The sequence below is a fragment of the Symphodus melops genome, assembly GCF_947650265.1.
Source record: "Symphodus melops genome assembly, chromosome: 17".
In the NCBI taxonomy this organism is placed as follows: domain Eukaryota; kingdom Metazoa; phylum Chordata; class Actinopteri; order Labriformes; family Labridae; genus Symphodus; species Symphodus melops.
Genome location: NC_136707.1, coordinates 22,804,914 through 22,825,676, shown reverse-complemented (window position 1 = coordinate 22,825,676; position 20,763 = coordinate 22,804,914). Strand labels below are relative to the sequence as shown.

General features: G+C 45.1%; 1 protein-coding gene across 1 annotated transcript in view; it reads left to right on the top strand.

Moving 5' to 3' along the window:
- Window positions 1-1,884: 1,884 nt before the first annotated feature.
- Window positions 1,885-20,763, top strand: part of elfn2b (extracellular leucine-rich repeat and fibronectin type III domain containing 2b) — a 60,507-nt gene continuing 41,628 nt past the window's right edge. The window contains exons 1-2 of the mRNA XM_079367023.1: window positions 1,885-2,154; window positions 20,423-20,630. The gene's annotated coding sequence lies outside the window, so the exon portion shown is untranslated. The remainder of the gene's footprint in view (window positions 2,155-20,422; window positions 20,631-20,763) is intronic.

Sequence of the window (20,763 nt, the reverse complement as noted above, 5' to 3'; positions counted from 1 at the left end):
GGAAATAGTGTCATTTGAAATGCCATACAATTAAAAGCTTTACAGGTAAGAAGCATTTTGAGGTTTTTTCATGAATATAAAGGGAGCCCAGTGTATGAACCAAAACAAGAACCCTCTTAATTTGATTTGACAGGTTTATAGCGCTCTCAGCAGAAAGGAGCCGCCTTGGCGCCCGGCGTGGTCTGCCATTTTTTGTGAATCTTTGTTTGAAAATCTTTCAACTTTACAGAAAGGCGCTGTTGACCTCACCGGCACTCTTTTCAAAATGTATACTATACCCCATGTTTTTTTTGCTGTGTAGGGAATCATGTCCTCTCTGCTTCCGTGTCTGCTGGGGTAAAAATCTCACAAATATCAAACATGCAGGAAGAAGTGATGGAGCAGTGTCTGTCAGACAGCAGCTGCTGTCAACAGACTGTTGTCATGGAGACAAGGCGGACCAGCAGCACTTTTCTTCTCAGTGCACAGTTGTCGCTTTTCTGCCCGGAAAAAGTTGCAGGTGGACTCTGTAGAAATATGGCCTCTTTGACTCAGCACCATTAGAACATACTGGAAGAGTCCCAAGAGCTTTTCTTCCCTCAGATGTCTGTGAATTCCTGCTTTACTCAAACTGACATTCAGGATGTAAAGGCTGAACATTTTTCACATCTTATCATGTCCTATCTGGTTCACACTCCAGGTTCCTCGGTTTCAGTCTAAGCTTGCAAGATCCGCCTTTGGCTTCTTATTTGCACCGTCCACACGTCTGGGTTCTGATGGTCATTTAAGATCTGTCATTGCTGACTTCTTGACCCGTTTTGAAATTATTTTGATTTGGGGTGTCGGATGATTACATTTAATAATGTGATTGATTGCATCTTTAATAGCATAATATCATATACCGTACTGATGTGAACCGTGACACCTTTGAATCGATTTATCACGACTTGATAATTAATCTTTAATCCCTATCAGGGCCTTAACAGGTAAGATGGCGCCCATTGTCCTGCATGTTGCAGCATTTAAAAAAAACCCAAATGTGCAAAGTATCATGCCTCGACAAGCCGGTGTGCTGTTCCTTAACACACTGATAATGATAAATATTAATGAGATCCTCGGTGCCTCATCAGTCTCTGGAGCAAATAGTCCTCCACTGGCAGAGAAGAAAGACAGAGACGAAGAGAGAGCGAGTTAATGCGATGTGGTGCACACGTGTATTTGCATGTGAATGTGTCTGCTCACTTTGATGAGTGAAAAAGAAAAAAGGAGGAGAGAAAAAAAAAATCTGTGAGTGAGAACTGGGGTTTAGGAAGAGTGTTAATTGAGTATGATCACACCTCCAACATGCTCCTTCATGTGAAGCAGACAAAAGCAACCTGTTTGCCGCCCCCACACTCGTGGAGAACATCAGCCGGGCTTTTTCAGCCCTTTTTTTTCTTCCCCACAGCTTGATTCACAAACTGCAGGAGAGTTAATCCAGCAAACCCCACCCCATCTTTCATTCTTGTTTTAAGTTGGATGTGTGGGCGGACAAAGTGGAGAATAAACACCATTCTGGTACAGAGTGGAGACATGAAGGTAGAGGAAGCTGAATGCTTAAACATCTGATTAAATGAGTCTTTAAGTGTGCATGAACCATCAACCCTAAATCAGTGCACTTTGCAAACAGCATGTGATGGTTTTGCAGGGAAGATTAATTAATTCAGGATGTAGACAAAATACCGTCTCCATCCAGTCTCCCCTCTCTGCTTTTATAGCATAATTATGTATTTTTGCACGAGTGCATGCTTGTGTGTGTGTTCCTCCCTTCGCCCACTATTTTTGTCAGAAATAATTTATTCAACATTATGTAAATATTGTTTTCTCCACAGTCTTGATGAAGGTAGAAGCTGCTACAACGTGTGCCTGCAGGTATTTACTTCACTGAAAAAGGAAGATAGCCGGAAAGGCAGATGCCCACTGCAGTTCAACTATACCACTCTATATGCAGAGGTCCTCTCTCTCTCTCTCTCCCTCTCTCTCTCCCTCTCTCTCTCTCTCTCTCTCTCTCTCTCTCTCAGTCATCCTCTCCCGCCGTGCAGCCGAGCCTGCGACGTTAGCAGTGGATGGGGAGAAAAAAAAATCTGTCTTCGCTTCACCCACAGGACGCATTATTTGGAAGGGAAATAAGTGAAGGTACTGTACTAAAATTCACCTTTCTATCTGAATATTAACATGTATGCATTTTAAATTGTATGTATCCTTTGTGCGATGAAATGAAAAGCAACAGACGCACGCGAGCAGAGCGAGCATGCACCTGCACCACAGACTCCGACGCTTTGCTGGGCTGAGTCCTCTTGGTGCAACAGAAGCCCATATGGTGGATTTTACGAGGGCTTGAAACCTTGTTTTTCTGTTTGGGGGTATGCTTCGCGTTTACAGGGATTTTGAGCAGACTTGTGATATTGCACGAGGATGTAGCCCAAGAGTGAGGAATACGATTTTGTTGCTGTGTATCTGTGCACATTTCCTCCGTTTTTCCACAGTTGTTTCTGCATAAAACGGGGTGTTATGTCTGCATGCTTGGGTTTAAACAGATGTGATTAAAATCGGTGGATATAGATATGAAGTGTCACATGAAGCCAGGCGGGTATTTATGCTGGCTTTTGCTCGGATAGGATAGATGGACAGAGTACGCGCCATGGACAGATGTGCGAGAGGGGATTTAGTATCGAGGGAGGAATCACGCAGGGGGATAAAACTGGTGATGAATGCGCGCGCTATGCGTGTATATGTGTGGGCGCGCACGCGTGTATTCTCGCTTGTGGTTCTGAGGTTGAATGGCCCAGCTTTCCAGCAGTGTTGTTGGCTACTCTCTGGCACGACGGGTGCATCACTTCACCTGCAATGAAGTGTCCGCTGCCTTTCCTGTGCTCGTGCGTGCTTGTGAGCCAGTGAGTCAGTGAGCGAGAGAGAGCGAGAGAGCGAGAGAGTGAGCGAGAGCGAGATTTCCTGCCACGACGAGCAACAGTGTCCGACTGCTGACCGACCGACGGACCACACAGATTCCTTCGCCCACACGTTTTGAACTGCCAGGCTCGAGATCAAACATACCAGCTGCAGAAAAAAATAAGTAAAGACTACCCATCAACATGTTGTTGCTTTTATTAATCGTTTCTATCTGAATATGGATTATGTGTCAGTGTCTGTATTTGTTTCCTGAAAGGCAGAGCACATTGCATTCAGCGTCAGCAGTGTTTCAGCACCATGGACAGCGCCTCGTGCTGACCATGGTGCTGAAACACGCGGGCCATGGTGCGACGACAGAACGGTTCTTGTGGGGCATGATGAGTGTGTGTGCTTGAACATGAGCTTAGATAAAGATCATCTAGGTGATAAGAGAACAGGATCAACACTGTGTGAAATCATTTTACTGATGTTTCCTCTGATGACCTGCAGTGACTCCCTCTGGTTTTATTTACAGGAGTCATTGCCTGCCTGTATGTTCGTATCTTATCAATTTTAAGTCTGTGCTCTTAAATGTCTAAACCATGTATTTAGGACAAAGGTCATGTATCAATCTAATCATAAGTACCAATATTTTTCATCTAGTTGAGGTGATGTTTTTCCTGTGGTCCTCTTGGCACCAACTTTACACTGGGGGTCGAAGGTCACTGCCTCACCTGTTAGCGTCAGGTTTCTACTAACATGGCCCCTTGTTCTCAGAGGACTCAGCAAGTCCAATTCAGAACACCTGGACCTGTTGTTCTCAGGGCAAACAAGCCCAACCCCAGTGTGGTTCTTCTCTCTCTCTCTCTCTCTCTCTCTCTCTCTCTCTCTCTCTCTCTCTCTCTCTCTCTCTCTCTCTCTCTCTCTCTCTCTCTCTCTCTCTCTCTCTTTCATGCCACATGGACTCAACCCAACCATCATGTGCACCTTTCGGTCTCTGGTTTGTTCGTCACAGCCTCCCACACTTGATGGAGCCACACATCCACATTCACACTGCTGACTTTCCTGACGGACACACTCCATGATTTGTCTTTTCACAGTAGATTACTGTTATTTGCAAAGTCGAAAGAAACTCTTCCGCTTCAGCCTGCACTCCACCAACGGAGGCGGGTGCTTTAAGAGAAGGACTTAAGACTTACAAGAAATATATTTCAGTGAATATCTTCTTCAAGACTTGAAACAAATAAAATACTGGAGCGAATCTGTTGAGGCAAATTTAATGACAGACTAAATAATCATAATGAAAGAATGACTAAAGTTCGAGGCACTTTCCATATTGGTCATGGCCATTGAGCCAGGTTATGAAGAAATGTGAACAATATCAGAAAACATTTAAACAGAAACAGAATCGTTTTTTTGTGTTTGGCTCCAAGTTTCTGCTCCCCCTCTATAGCGCCCCCTGGTGACTCCCCGGGAAGTTGCGAATCCCACTGAGCTGGTGGATTAAAATGTTTTATGGTCACCAAACATGGCCGCTCACTTTTTACTCGTGAAAGTTAAAACACACCGTCGAACGCTTGCAAACGAGCACAAGAAACGCCAAGAAAGTTCAATTTGACCACGATGGCTCTTATGACTCACGCCGTGTTTGAGCAACAACACGTCTGCAACACAGTCCTTATGAATATAAATTACAACATGTGCCACTTGTTTCTAGGGATTGTAAATAGATTAATTGGAATCCGATGCGTGTCAAGAGAGGGGCTGCAGTCAATTGATGCGGGTCTTAAACTAAGGATGTGAATGTCAATAAGACCACGCTGTTTCTTTAGTCACCGGCTGATCAATAGTTCATAAGCACTCCATCATGTCTGCTCAACATTACAGAGAGGTCTATTACTTTTCTAAAGAGGTGGAATCCCTTTTATGCAGAGTAGTAAATGTCACGCTGACGGCAGCATGTAAGCCTCATTTACTATTGGCCACACCCACTTTAATTAACATCTCGCAGTTCAATTTGGCTATTTGTTTGAATTGCCCCCCCCCCGGGGACAAATCAAGTTTTTTGAATTGAATTGATCCCCCCCCGCACACACACTCCCTTTTCTGTTTTTGCTCCCTCCCATTGATTTCAACACACTGCTGGATTCTCTCCACCCGCTCCCTTCATTCATCCCATTCTGCTTATCGCCCTAAAACCATTTCCTACTAATGTCGATGATTCCCGATGTTGGCCTGAGAGGAATGATGAGCAGTCTCCGATCAATTGCAATCACAGATCAGTGGTGTTCCAGGGGAAAAAAACGGGAGAGGAAATGAGTGGAGACGGCAGGCCTGGGAGACCTGAATGATGACCACCCACCTACCAAACCCGCTGCCTTGTTGCTATGTAATCTTCAGTTCATCAGTATACTATCGAGCTACGTTAGCCATAACTCAGGGAATCCATAGCGCTGTCTGTTGGCTCTGCTCTCAAGAGGTGATGGATGCTACACAGGAAGAAACCTGAAGTGTAATTTTCTTGCTGCTTTGCTTCTCCGGTGTGAAATCTCAGACATGCAAACGGATTCAGCGAGATTCACTCGGTGGATGAAATAAGAACACACAACACTGCCGTTGGAAAACGCTGGATTACTGGCGCATCACAAAAGCAGCAAACAAAACACGAGGATTAATCACGGGGAGAGGCGGTCTGAAACACAATGCCATCAAAAAATACAATTCAGATATCTATGTATGAAAGAAAAACATTATATAAAAGCGAATAATCCATGTTTGGTGATGTACTCTGAGTAAACTCTCATCCAGGCTGATGGATGACTGAAATAACCAGAGAAGCTCAGACGAGCAGCAGCTTCCCCTCAAAGCTTCAATCTTTGTTGGGTTGTCTGAGGAAGTGGAATCGTTATTGAACAGTTAATAATCCCAAGGGCCGTTTGTGTCTTTGTATCTGCCTGACCTCGGTGCAAACAGAGGCCAAGACACTTAGGGCCCCGCTGACATGATGAAATCACCTCGCTCTTGGATGCGGGTCAAACACATGAAGGGCCCGAGGTGCTGCGTCGCATGCAGGGATGTGATGCTGAAGCACATGTTCATCAGCTCCATGCTTATATTCACGCACTTTTCCTATTTGGCAGCTCGTACCTTATTTTTAGAAATGTTGGCTGGATAAAATATGAAAACTGCATTAGTCATACAATAGTAATGTGCTGCGTGTGTCCCTGTTAGTTTGATGGGAACTAAACAACATGCTGCGTCTCTATCAACAGCGGCCTTTGTTGAAATGTTGCCATCAGTGCATCCATTGATGATGATACAATCTGTGCTCCAAATATCCACATCCACCTGTCTGACCTGATTTAAGATCTTAGCTGTGCACTTATATTGTTAAGAATATTACTACAACAAGTTATGCCCGTCCAAAATAAATAGAAGACAAGTGATTGTTCCGTGTTGCAACAGGATTAGTCGACATGTCAGTGTGTGGATGTTCATAAGTTAGTTACCAAACGTCCTCTGTCCCTCCCTGCTGGTCCTGGTCTCCAGACCCTCAGGGTGACCCGCAGTCCCTTTCATACTCTGTGCCTCACTGGATCCGTTTCTGGAACGTGAGCGCAGGCGAGCGGCTGTACACACATCACGCGAGAACTACAAGATCACGCGGGAATAAAGAGAAAAATGTACAAACAACATAATGCAAAAGTAATGGAATATATAATCAGTGTTTTAGCTTGGATGCTCTCTGACACATGCCTGCAGCGCACTCTGTTTAAGATAGACTGGCAGCGTATTTGAAACGGAGCAGAATGTAGCGGCGCTCTGCAGACGGACCTCGGCACATCTGGATGTGGAAACTGTGGGTCAGGCAGCGGCGGCAGCAACACACGAGTGTGAACAAACATCTGAAAACAAGATTCTGCGGTCAAACTCAAGTGACGTTGTGCACCGTAAAGTTGATGTGGTCTTTGTAAGTTGATCAGCGTGGTGCTCGTCAGTTTTACTCCTGCAAGGATACGCTTTTATTAAGTCCCTAAACTTCGTCCCTGAGTGATCGATCTTCTCACTGAGTGAAACAACAGAAAGCTGAAGGAAGAGTAGACAAAGCCAGATTGATTTTGCCTTATTAACACTCTGAATGTTTCATAAGATACCTTTAAAGGTCTTTTTCCATATGAAGAAATACGTTGCTGAAATTGTACATGTGTTCTCCTCATCTTTTTCACTTGCTTCTGCTCTATATAAAAATGTATTTGGCTCGGATTGTAAAAATGCAGACTGTTCCTTTAACAACCGGATCCAGACTTTAACATCTTTAGGGTTTTCTTAAGCTTTATTCATCCTCTTGTCTTTTTCATGATTACATGTCTATCTAAGGAGAGCACAGGCTCATATGTGACATGCACATTTCAGCATCACGGCGGCCTGAATGCCGAGCACTCTGCGTGCTCGTGTGGCTGATCCTGACACAGAGTATATGCCAGTGAATCTGTGTCAGCTCTTTGGTCCAAATTTAGCAATCTCCAAACGTTGGCTTCCCTCCCTCGCTGGCCTTTCTTTCCCTGCCACGCCCTCCTAATCAATTGCAGTATCCATCAGGAAGAATTATGCAAAGATCCTGAGAGGGATAACCCCTGAGAGACAATCACACTCGCTCACTCCTCCACTTCACAATCTTGGCCGCAGCAGACTGTGCTTTCTTTGAGCCGGCCAGCTGTTGCAGTGCACTTAACAATCAATACCACGGTCATGTTTCACAACAGCCGTCACTCCTTCACTGCCAGGAACCAGTGGGAGGTCCCGCTTGGGCGGCAGACACGGTGGCCAGATATCCGTGACGAGGTTTCAGAAAGGCTATCTGGAGACATTCTGATGCAGTTTAATGAGGTGGACGTTAGTGTTGGACGAGGACACTGCTCCACGGGAGGAGACGAAACGAGAGAGGCAGGGGCGACAGGAGAACTCAGGGAAAGAGGAGGAAACATTCACAGAGAAAAAGGTCAAATGAACCACAACTCTTATCACCAAGTTAAACCCTTAAGTGGCAGGTACTCTGGGAGGCCGTTATGTTCGCCTCACACCTGTCAAACTTTATAAACTGTGATATAAATAGACAGAAGGGTAATAGAACACCTTGTTGAATCAAAGTGTTTTTAGCCCCGCCACATTAGAAACACCTCATCATGTGCTACTTCACTCCAGCACGAAGCCAACTTCACAAATCATGCTTCATCATAAATCAATTAAATCAATTACTCAATCAGTTGACTGCTGTGGAGGATTTCATGTCGAGCCATGAAAAAATAAAGTTCAGCAGCTCCGGGGAAGGAGAGGAATCCAAATGTTGGACGAACGTTACGTCGAGGCCAATCATCCGATAATGTGGTATCGCTTCTCTCGCATTAATAGATTCACAGCTCAGCGCTTCACGACTGTAATTGGAACGACAAAGTGGGGCGACGCGAGCTGACATTGACAAAATGTTTCTGACGGAGAAAAGCTGTTGAGCAGAAAGAGAAGCTCGTCTGTCTGAGAGGAAAGGTGCTTGTTCTCGTGAGGTGACATCCCGTGTGTGTGTGTGTGTGTGTGTGTGTGTGTGTGCGTGTGTGTGTGTGTGTGTGGACAGCCACATCTTCGTTCAGTTCTATAAGGAAAAAATGTGTTTTTGATCGAGCTCAGTGAAAATCTAGCAGATTTCTTCTGGCATTTAAAAAAAGGTCGGTTCAAACAAGTGTACTGATAGTCGAGTGCAACCAGAATATTACACGTTATACAAAAACAGAGAGTAATATAGAAGATGAAAAATGAAAAACATGTTTTTGTATTTGCATGTATTAATAGCTCTGGCATTATAAACTGAATATTTTGGTTTACTTTTAGGATCTCTGAGGATGTAAATGGAAGAGTTTCAAGTTTTAGGATCCTTAAATCTGTTCGCCTGCTGTTCTCCTCAACAATAAAGAAACAGCTGTTAAAAAGGATTCTTTGAAGCTCATGGTCATGATCAACATGAATCCCGATGCGTATCGTGTCGTAATGGGAAATACAGGCCGAGCTCACAGGCTGGCTCAGACTTCCAGAAGTGTTCAACAGTCTGCACTTCTGCCGTTTAAAAATCAATTCTTGGAAGTTAATTATGTTTTTTCTTCTTCTTTTAAATACACACAACATTAATAAGCAGAACAATAAGCAGCACAGGGAGCTTTGGACTTTCCCACAGAGAAGGGAGACACGTATTTCCTCCTCTGATCGTCCCCGTGTTCTGAACAACCTCCCGAGGAAGAAACAGATCATGACATGACTCACACAGTGTGCAGGCTGCTGTTTTCACGCTCGCTCTGGAGAGTCCTTGTACACTATCCGCTCCTTTTTCAGTCCACTGTCACTCGAAAATGTACTAAAAATAAATCACAATTTGAATAAGACAGACACGAGGGAGTACAGAGAGGCTTTAAGTAGAAGATAAATATATTCCTGCTTATCGTCAGTATTCTCTCCTGAACGCTTCAGCTGACTTTAAGACCTAATATGTCCAGTTTCAATTAAAACATCTAAATTATTAAAAATGGACTGAACATTTCCAACAGTTATCAAAGCCAGAGAAATCCTTCATGTTATGGCTGTAACGGGACATGACTTGTCGTGGTATATTGTTGCCATGGAAACACTGGATGGTACGTTGAAGGCCGCGGCCTAATGAGGCGCGAGCTGCTGCTGAAAACATCACGTAAACCGTTCTCGGGTTCATTAGCTCGTCAGTGCAACATATTCGGTTTTCGCCCGGTCGTCATGACTACGTTTTTTTTTTTTAAATCCGGTTGGGAGTAGCAGAGAGAACTCCCGTGATTCCCCGCCAACCTCAATGTCCTCTTTTGTGATTGTTTTGAGTGAGCGCCCCCTGGTGGCAGATTTTACACACTGTGTGTTTAATCTGTAACTGGGCAAGGATTTAATATAATCAAGGATTAGAATTGAGTCATTAAAGATTCGTAGATATGACATCATCACTGGAATCAAATATCTCGACCAATCAATGCACGCATTAGTTTCTAATGATTGATCAGGCTCAGTGGCATCGAGCAGGATTCACCGTGTGTTCATGTACGAGATGTATGAAATAGTTCTCTGTGTGAGGGTGTATCTGTTGAGACAGTGTGTGTGTGTGTGTGTGTGTGTGTTTACAGTATGTGTGTTAAGTAAGGACACCATCTGCCATCTTCTTTGCTCTGTGCCAATCCCCCACCCTCGTTAACCCACACCCATGCTCACAAACACTCTAAATCCTTCAGTGTCTGAGTTTGATAAAGAAGATACAAACGTTACTGTGATTATGTGTGTGTGTGTGTGTGTGTGTGTGTGTTTGGGACAAAGAGAGAGAGAGGGAGAAGAGTGGGCGTGATGCAGCGAGCGCTGTAATTGTTGAAGGGTGATGAATAAAAAGCTTGAAGAATGAGCAAAAAAAAAAAGAAAAGAAAGTTGTTGTATGTCTACTTGCAGAGTAGAGAAGAGCCTGCAGCATTTCACAGACAGATGCTTACATATTCTCCCATACATTCCCCTGCACACACACACACACACACACACACACACACACACACACACACACACACACACACACACACATATATAAATACAATTACAACACAAACTTGCACACATGTACAAAGTGGATTTTGGAATAATGCCTTGTTTTTTTAGAACTGCCCCAGATTCATTTGGCATCTGTGCTGCACACTCATCTCTCTCTACTCTAACTCTTCCTCACACACACACACACACACACACTGACAAATTTACTTCTATCGCCCTCTTTTTCTTCTTCTTTCTAGACAGTCTCTCTTCCTCTTTCCTTCTCCATCTTTCCCTCGATCCCTCTTTGAGCACAGACTGTTGAGATCTGCGTATAAATATTTTACCTTTGTCACCCACTCTGCATCTGCAGCTTCACAGAGGGACTGTATTCAGCCAGTGTGTGTGTGTGTGTGTGTGTGTGTGTGTGTGTGTGTGTACTTTATCTGACGACGTGTGTGCTCGTCTGTTCCTCTCTGCACAGTTTAGTTGGAGGAGCATTCTTCTGAAACATCTGTTTGCATTCTGCCTGCAGAAGCTGACTGTGTCCACCATCAGCGTTACATCTATTGTCATGTGTTTTTGTCTTCATTGTAAATCAGGCAGAAGGATTTAGTAATGGAGAAAGCCAAGAAGAAAATCCCCCACCCTCCCAAATGTACCTCAGTAAGCAAACTAAATCACCCTAAAGCAAATTAATTAAAGAATATGATCCATGACGGCTGCTTTGAGTCATAAATCCGTGTGGAAGCTTAAACACTGCGCTGTCGTCCTGGAAAGGTTTTACAACTTTGGAAAGTTTTAATAGCTCCAATTAAATTATTTTTTATCACGAGCGTGCAGGGGGGGAAATTCAGCCTGGCTCTTTGTTGCAGCAGAAGTTAAACACATGGAACTTGTTTACTGAGTCCTCCTGCATGACCCTGCAGTGATGCACGATAATAAAGAGGGCTGCTAACAACGTCACGGCTGTTACTACCTTCATCTCCGCCTTCAGCACATGCTCAGTGAGAACTCGTCGTCGTTCCAGCGTGCTGAGAAGGCTGAGACAGTTCTGATGTGTGATCAAAGATGACAGAGACGTATGATGCAGGACAACCACAAGCTAACATCGGAGTCCTTCAGCAATCATCGTCTAAAAACACCAGGTTCAATCACGAATGAATATTAATTTCTCAGTAATTCCATTGAACGGTAAAACGGCGTCCAGCATTGACTTCCTTTATCCTGCAAAAACATCATATCTGAGACCAATACTTCCAGGAGGAGTGCCTGCTCATCTGCTTTTGGTGATTCTCAGTTCAACAGTATAGACGACAGCTTCAGTATGTGTGAATGCACGTGAAAAAAGAAAACTATTTTCTCCTTCGAGTTACTTGATATAACCGGTCTTAAGTCTGCCTGAAGAGAAGACGAAAAATATACTGAATAAAAAGGTTTGTTGACTGGAGCTCGGATCGATTTTGTCCGATACCTTTCAGGTCGTCGGGGAATCTGAACGCTGATGTTGTAAATGTTGGATCTCTCTCATGTAGATATCTGTTTTTCCAGATAAATAATTCATGGTGAGAACACCATCGATGGGAGCAGGTATGTTATTAACACAGATTGCATCGTGGCTGCTTTGGGTTTCCTCTCTTGCACAAGCCAAAGCTGATGCGTGATTGGATGACGCAACTCGGACTACAAACGTCACCTGTGGAAATCCCATTGCAGCACAAGACAGCACTATCTCAAATCTCCCTGTAACAGCCTTACTCATTTCCTTCCAATCCATATTTCTAACGTTGAACCGCGCTGACTCACATACTCACAAAGCTCGCTCGGTTTTGATGTGAAAAGAGTCATTTTTGGAAGAGAGATAAAAATAAATGCAAAAAAAGAAAGTCCCGGAATCCCCCTTTTTTTCCCTCTACTGTATCCAAAGGCTACTCTTCTTTCTCTCTTTTGTATTATTCCACTCCGTTTGTCTTCCTAATTCAGTGCAGATCTTGCCTTGCATGCAGGTCATGTATTATGGAGGGTTGAGAGGTTCAGTGTGAGTGGGGGAGACGGGAGTAAAACCCATGAATACTCGCACTTTTGCAGGCTGACTGGAGATGCAGGCTGGAAGCTTCTGTGATGGAGAAATGACTGAATTGTGAATAAAAGTAAGACGCCTTCTGTCGCTGAACCCGGCAGACCGACAGGTGTTTGGAGCACAGGGAAATTAAACTTTATTCCCGGGGATTAGAGATTAGGAAGTCATCGAAACCTGCAGCATGCAGACACACATCTGCACTCAGGAGAAGCTTTAAGTGCATGCAGAGATTTCTGACTACACTCTGGCTAAACCTTGAGATTTCGGTATATGTGTATGAACCTTTTTGGGGTTTTTTTTAGTTGCCGTTTTGCTCGTTGAGTTTTCTCCAGATTCTCTCTGAAGCTCGGTGAATTCTCTGGCTGAGAGTCTGGAGTCACGGAGGCTAAAACGCAGAAATAAACTGTTGAAGGAATCGATAGTCAAACAGATGCCACCTCTCCCCTCGGTCAATAATAAAATTGATCGCTGTACATCTTCGGTTAAAACCAGCCATGGGAATACCGTTTGATGTACTTTATTATTTATTTTTCAGGACTTTTTGCTGCAGTTTCACTGGTGTGGTCCCTGCAGAGCTGAATCACACGAACATGAACACACGCTTTAAAAAGGGCCCAAAAAAACCCCCCTTCCTGAATGCACGCCGCTCCGCATGCAGAAACACGGAGGCGTGCACTTGCACACACACCCGCTGTCTGCTCTCGTCTTTGCAGCCCTGGGGGTCCGAAGGGTTTCATAAATGCTCACACTTAATCCACCAGCGTGGTGTCAACCGCTCAAGACCAGTGAGCGAGTGTTTGTGATCAACGTGTTTGGAACTGAAAGGTACTTCTCCTTAACTTTCTGCAGCATCATTGTTAACAGCTGACATTAACTGGGATGTGTAATCGTTAATGGACGTTCACAGTTGGAGAGGTGGAGATGTTCGGTTGCCTAAATGTGTTTTTTATTTCCCTGTTTTACAGCCTTTTCAGTTATTAAATTCTAAATGTTCTTATTTTCTCTTCTCATAAACACCCTGACAAGGACAAGAAGCACATTACCACCTTTCTATAAAACCTTGTGCTGTCATATATCACCACCTCCATGACAGATATCTCTTTTTGGGAGCGTGCAGATTGTCCACCTGTGCGGAGCAGCACCTGGGAGGTCTAGCTGATGCACAGCCATCATCTGAGCAACCAATCAGAGAGGAGCAGCCCCGACGTGACAGCTCAGGGTCGTAACATAAACGGAGCCCGTCGTGTTAGCAGACCTTCGGCTTTATGTTTAATGTGTTCGAAGAAGAAAAACGACATTATCTTAACGTTTTTCTGACAGCTTCCCGATCAGAGGCAGACTTGTCATTCAGCCCTCGATAGAGAGAGAGAGAGAGAGAGAGAGAGAGAGAGAGAGCGAGAGAGAGAGGGAGACGGGGGAGGCTGATCAAAGTCCTCTTTCTCCGCAGAGTATGGCAACACCAACACTGAATCCAACAGCCAGCCCCCCCCCCCCCCCTCGAGGGTTTGGTTAACACATAGGCTCTCATTGTGGCTGCTGTCAAGCAGGACAAGCTTTGGTTAATGTTCAGAGGAGGAGCTGACGACATGAATGCTTCCTGCTCATTTATGCAGCTCGGGGTGATGAGGAGGGTCCGCGATGAAAGGGGAAAATTCATCTCTGGTGCAGAAAGGTCTAATTTGCTTCATAGAAGTAAACGTGCCACCGTCAACACAAAACAACAAACAAACAAACAAGCAAAGGGCTGACAGGGAGAGATACTCAGTGTTTGCTTGTGGGATGAGTCGTGTGTGTGTGTGTGTGTGTGTGTGTGTCCAAAGTACTGCTGCCCACTCTCGGAGGCGGAGTAGTGTCCTTGATATACTTCAGACATATTCCAGCATACATTAACATTCACATGGTCGTTTAGTCTTTATGCACAAACAAATACACACTGGCACAGACCTTAAAGATTTCATCATGAATCAGACTCATGATTCAGCAGAATACCTCGAGGAAGGACAGCTCTAAATACACACACACACGCACGCACGCACACACACACACACACACACACACGCACGTAGGCGTCTTGAAAAGCATTTAAAAACAGACGTGAACAGCCTTTTCAAACGGCAGGACTGTCGTGTTCTTTAAAGCCCATGCACCTGTCTCTCTCTCTCTCTCTCTCTCTCTCTCTCTCGCCCGAAGCTCTGCAGTCAGGAGCCTCGGTGGCAGAGATTGCCTGGCAGTACGAAGGACAAATGTGCCTCGAAGGAAAGACAGCCGGATGAGTGATGGAGACGGACGGCGTCCACTGGAAGCTCGGTTTCAGTCCTCCCTCCTGCGGCGGCGTGAGAGGAGGCGTGCGTTTCATTTACACGCTTTAAATACTTCAAAATGTGAACGAAGTAGCAAAACTTCTTCAGCGGTCAGCTAAAGAAACAGTGCTGTCGGTGGTTTCTGTGACGTTGAGGTTCCTTGATACACAGATCTTGTCTTTAGCTTGAATGTCTGGACATGTGTGCGAGTGTTCGGAGAGAGAGAGAGAGAGAGAGAGAGAGAGAGAGAGAGAAAGTTCACTGAAATGTCTCGTTCATGCTTGATTAAACCTTGTGTGTTGTTATCTAACGCACAGAGACCCATTTAACAGATGAGCTCTCTGTCTCACTGCGAGCTCGGTCGGCCCACCTGCCTCCTCTGACATGACACCGACTCACACACCTGCTCTCCTCACACTGTCAAACCACCCAAGACTCTTTTTTAAAAAATATTTCACTTTATGATTAAAAAGTGTTGGGTGATCTTTTTTTTTAACGTTAATTTTGCCTTGATTGAAAAGGAGCAGAAGAGAGACAGGAAGTGCTGAGAGGAGAGAGAGCGAGGGACGACATGCAGCAAAAGGCTGCAGCTGCTGCGGCGAGGACTTTAACCTCTGCGCACGGGGTCGAGCAAACATGCCCGCTAGGCCACCAGCGCACCCTAAAAACAGACTTTTTTTTTAATGACTGATGATTTAAGAGTGTGTTAAGAACGACCTTCCAGTCTTCAGAGGCTTTTACACTGCAGATTAACCCCGCCCACACCGTCTGGAGGAGCTCTTTGTGGTTTCTGAAATAGGGTTGAATGCTTCTCTTAGCCTCGTGTCGGTGCCAGAGGGAGGTTATTTAAATATTCAGAGCCTCTCTCCATGTCACACATTTTTAAAGGTTTACGTCAGTAAGTGTTGATGGTTTCACAAAGACCCGGAGGCATCATAATTGGATGTTTGCATAATCAACTTACAAACGGGAATTGTCCAGATGTCCACTCTGCAACTGACTGATTCACTTATTTATTCATGTGTTCAGGAGATTTCCTCTGACAATATTTTCTTGTTGAGAACAAATATACATTTGTATGGAGCCAAGTGCTAGAATCCTTTCAAACATAATTAGCGTTCTTGCTCTTCACACACACACACACACACACACACACACACACACACACACACACACACACACACACACACACGCACACACAGATCCAAAGCTAGCGTCGTGTGGGCTTTGCATCAAGCTAATTAGGAGATGTTTGCACGCTCATATACAGATGGAGGGGTCGTGACTTTCTCATGCTCAAGAAATCACTTTTCTGAAAATGAGTAAGTCGAGTGCGGCGGAGCAGAAGAGACATAAGAAGCTCAGAGTAAAGAACTGGCGTGCAGACTCACAGCAGCGTGACAACGCCGCCAATGCAAAGACGTTTTTTTTACACGCCAAGGCTGAAACCGAAAAAACCCCCCAACACTTACGAAGCAAAGGCTTTAACTGTTAACTTCTGATGATTGTGCACTTATCCAGGCATGTTGCACTCATGACACAAGTGTAGCTTTTAATAATTGAGCCTAATGAGGACTATAGACCTGTCAATGGGGAGTAACACGCCATCAGACGAGACGGACGGTAATAGCAGTGCTTAGAGCCATTTAAGATTTGAACTGATCATCATACATGGAGCCGTTTCTTCCCCCTCTAATTACTTTCTTCTTTATGCCTCTCGCTCTAATTATAAACTATAATGTGAGGAGGAAGCACAAGTATGCAGGAGAGGAGTGTGGAGAATATGGAGTCTGCACACAACGCCATCAAGAGCAGCGTGGATTAAAGAATCCTTCCAGAACTTTGGAGTTCTACAGAGCCTTGAAAACCGGGCTGGAGACAGACCACAATACCACCCACATGGCCCCTTGTGACAGACGCTGACCCCCCCGTGACGGACGCTGACCCCCTGTGACCGCTGTATTGACGTCACGCCACTTTTGCTCAAGAAAGAAATCATCGATGACTTGTGAAGGCTCGCTCAGACGGGTAACAGTCCATCGTGTTTCCTTTCTGAGCTCTTAACATGAAGGGGGCGGGATTTGTGACCTATACTTCAGTCAGCCAGCAGAGGGAGCTCTAAATGTTCAGGCTTCACCTGACGTTAGCTATCCTGCTGTCCATTCTTTTTTACAGTTTTACGCCCCTCAAAGTTAGCGACTGTTGGAGCAACGACGCTAACGACGTGACGACGCTTTGAACAACTTGTGAAACTACAACCTGCTTTAAATTCAGGAACACAAGCAAAGACAGAGCCGCCCACACTCCTGAGATTCTGTAACTCATTTTTTTTTTTGTGTGTAATCCATCCATGGAGCCACGAAGAGAAGCTGGAGCTATAAAAACGCTGACTGCTCGGCGCGATGAGTAAGGCTTCTGTTTAATGTGAGAGAACAGAGCAAAAAAACGACTGATTCATTTCCAGCCCGCTCATTGTGTCAGCAGCTGCTTCTCTTTGATGTGATTATGAGTGGGAGAGAGAGAGAGAGAATCACAGGAGGAGAGATACAGTGAACATATGCAGCAGGAGATAAATAAGATGAAAGGATATTAACACCTTTTGTGCATTGTCGCGCAGGTGTCCACTCTGAAAAATGGATGCAATTACAGCAAACAAACTCCCTGTCCCGCTCGGCCCGTGTCCTCCAACGAAACATGTAAAAGTGATGGGAACATGTCGGAGTTAGAGTCAAAATGGATGTGAGTTTGTCAGCAGCGTCTTTCTATCATAAAGACACTCTGGGCGCTGAGACAGAACACCGAGTCCATCTATAATTGAGAACGCTGTCGAGAGGGGGGAACACATGATATCTTTCTTTTTCGCTTCGAGTACAGGAAAATTATTTTTGGATCTTATCTCGACACACTAACCTGGATATTATGAATTGATTTGCCGGCCAGTGTTTGGTCTCACTGCATGAAAAATAGAGGCAGCAATGCGGGTAAAGCCTCGGGCCATCAGAATAATACTGATGACAAAAAAGGAAGAATGTTACAGTTGGGAAAGATCTGCTGCATCAGTAGTGTTGGAAAGTAGGTCCTGCTAATGTCACATGTCGTCATACAATCAAAGTGGGACAAGAAAGACGCTTTTATCAGAAGGACGTGGCGTATAAAGTAGGTCAAAGATTTTTGTTCTGTAAAATCTGGCAGTTTCAGAGCAGATTACTCAGCTTCAGCTGGGAATCGCCGCCTCGACGTGAAAGGTCAGAGGGTTCATCCAAAACATTAGAATTCCTCCTTCAGGGCGCGTTTGCATCCAAGGCACATTTAACAGAAAAAAAATCAGGCCGTACGTTTCTGACATCTTGTGTGGAAGAGGTGACGAGCTGACCCGAGGGTTTCCATGACGAAGACGATGGCTTCACGCTGGGAGGTCCAACACGCGTGTTTCTGCAGAGCTCGCCGTGCTTGAGGATGACAACAACCCAGGAAGTCCATGTTTTCATGAGGAAGTCAAAGGACAAACAAGTAAGGAGAAGCAGGCCTCCTTTTATTATCACCAGCTATTTTATGAAGCTGTTTTTTACCGAGCAGTGAAACAACACTTGAACAAACTGAGTTTTTTTTTTTTTTTTTTTGCAACTGTGCTTTTTTTAGTCATGATTTTTTTCCACGTGAGAGCACTCTGGGGAGACACTTGTAATCTGTTTCCAGATCACTCAGTTGTAACCCTGTGTTGATGTTTGCACGGCGCAGGCCCATTTGTTAGCTTAACGTCTGCAGGGTGCACGCAAGACACGCTCTCAGTGTGCACTCATGTCACTTGCAGGTTTGCTTTTGAATGAGAGTGAGCGCTTGTGTGTGTGTGTGTGTGTGTGTGTGTGTGTTGTCTTGAGGCGCGTGTCTTTCTAACATGCATACGCCTACTTACTGTGCCTGGCCATGATCAAGTGTAATGCAGCATCCTTTCTCTACTGAACCTCTAAAGGAGGAGCAGGATCAGCCGAGTATTACTGCAGGAAATGAGATGTCACGCTCGGCTCAGTTCAGGGCAGCCGGCCGGGCTCTCCCTAACTGATTTAGACTGTGTGGGTATGTCGGTGTGCGGGTATGTGTCAGGCAGAAGGCGAAAGCATGAGGGAGGGAGGCAGCAGGAACAGGAGAGACAAATAGAGAGAGAGAAGAGGGAGGCGTGAATGTGAAGTTTCTCAGCTGAAATATTCCTCGATTGACAGTGAGGCGCGTGCTGATGGTCTGAGGTGTGTTGTGACAGGCGTCCTGCTGTCACACATCCAGCCTCTCATTATACCGAGTGCCACTTACACCTCCTGCAGAGGTGACGTTCATCTACAGGTAAAGTTGCTCCTTTTATCAAAGAATGCCCGAACCCGACGTCGTCTCTCGCTGCTGTATCCTTGAAAGACTCTGAACCTATCACTGCCGTGCGTCCTGGAGACAAAAGCACCAATCAGCCGCCTCCCTGGCTCCCTGTACGCACTGTATCCTTGCCGGCACTCAAAGCGCTTCACTGCCGCTGGACGAGGTTTCCCTCATCTCCTGGAGGATGGCGAGCGAGAAAGGCCAGTTAAAATGGCCGCTCGCTCAGAAGCGGAGAAGGCTGCGAGGCGAACCAGACGGAGACATCCACAAAGCTTTTAAAAACTAAGGGAGTAGAAAGGTCTGTCAGCGTCTGTTCCTGCAGGGCGCTCCGGAGGCTCATCGGCAGCAGCCGCCATGTTGGAAATGCTGCCTCAGACTAACTTTGAGTCAACCTAAAGACAGGCTGAGAGCTGAGGCGGGTTTTAAACCTTCTGACGAACTATGACATCACACACACCTGTCAATCATGTCTTAAAGTGAGGCCATGGTTGCCGTCTCTATGTAGCCATGTATCATTTTCTCATACGTTCATTCTTCTGCTGAATGACACACGAGGTCACACAGCTGAATAAAGTCAGAGGAGATGCTGCGAGGTCGTCTCTCTGCTCCGACGTAGACCGATGGCAGATTGTCACACTTCGTCATGCTTTCATTTCACTTCAAAGTCCTGATGCAGAGAAATTCCATTTTCTAAAACCTCTCTCTCTCTCTCTCTCGCTCGTCCTTTCTCACCTTCTCTCTCTCATCAGACTGTCGTCTCCTCTCTCTCTCCCACATTGCCGCTCGTTCTTCTGAAAGCCTGTCGCAGAGTGAAGCCTCATCAGCTGCTGTTTTCTGACTCCTCTCCAGAAGACTTAGAAATTATTAACTGTAAGGTTTTTTATTTTTATTTTAAACTCAACATAATATTTTATTCTGCTGACAATGAGGAACATTTGAAGAGCTCATACTTTTGTATGAGAGAAAAACACCCAATTAAATGGGTTGCTCCATGCAGTGAATAAAAACTAATGACTGCTGGTTAAAGTTGATTTAACTCGAGCTTTTAGTTGGACACAATATTACACACTTACATTCATGATGATGAATTATATCAGGAAATGGAACGAAAACACTTTGGGAGATAAATACTCTAAATAACTGAATTCTTCGATGATTTTTTTAACCCCTCTTTTTGTAATTTTATCATCCTATTTATCTCCAGGCCCCCGGACACTGGAACATCGGAGGACCTCTAGCAAGTCCAATAAAAGCAAAACGACACATCGTCGACCGACCTTGGACTCACGCACACTGACAACGACGTCGTCAAAGAGGATACAAGCAGAGCGGTCGCACGAGAGGAAGGAGCTCCTCTGTGTCTGGGATAAAGACGAACGGAGAAGTGCGGCGTGCGCAGAGCGAGGAAGCAGGTAGGAGATTATGACTCCTGAACACGACCAGAGTTCAAGTGATCAGCTCACAACATCCGAGCGACTCTGTGCGTTTTCTGGAGGATTAAAACACGCCTGTCTGATCTGCACATACGAGCCAACGATCGGGCAC